Here is a 416-nt window from a genome sequence, read left to right as displayed (position 1 = left end):
CCAGTGCTATTAGGTACTTCACACAAACCATTGAATCTCTTCGTAGGTTTTCCTTCACCATAAAGATTGACACATGATTTTCGTAAAACTCAGAGGTGCGAGCCCGGGCTCGAACTCACTACCAAACTTGAGAAGCTACAGGTCAAACCAATGGCTACCACGACTTTAGGAACACCACAATTTAGAACAACGGAACGATTACTTATTGTACAATAGACACAGAGGTAGTAGACGACCAGATGGCCTAGTGGTTAGAGAACCTGACTACGAAGCTGAGGTCCCGGGTTCGATTCCCGTGTCGGGGCAGATATTTGTATGAAAAATACGAATGTTTGTTCTCGGGTCTTGGGTGTTTAATATGTATTTAGGTATGTATCTATCTATATAATCAATATATTTATCCGTTGCTTAGTACC

Source organism: Choristoneura fumiferana, chromosome 16, assembly GCF_025370935.1.
Source record: "Choristoneura fumiferana chromosome 16, NRCan_CFum_1, whole genome shotgun sequence".
In the NCBI taxonomy this organism is placed as follows: Eukaryota; Metazoa; Arthropoda; class Insecta; order Lepidoptera; family Tortricidae; genus Choristoneura; species Choristoneura fumiferana.
The sequence above is the reverse complement of the archived record's forward strand: the minus strand, read 5'-3'. Positions refer to the sequence as shown.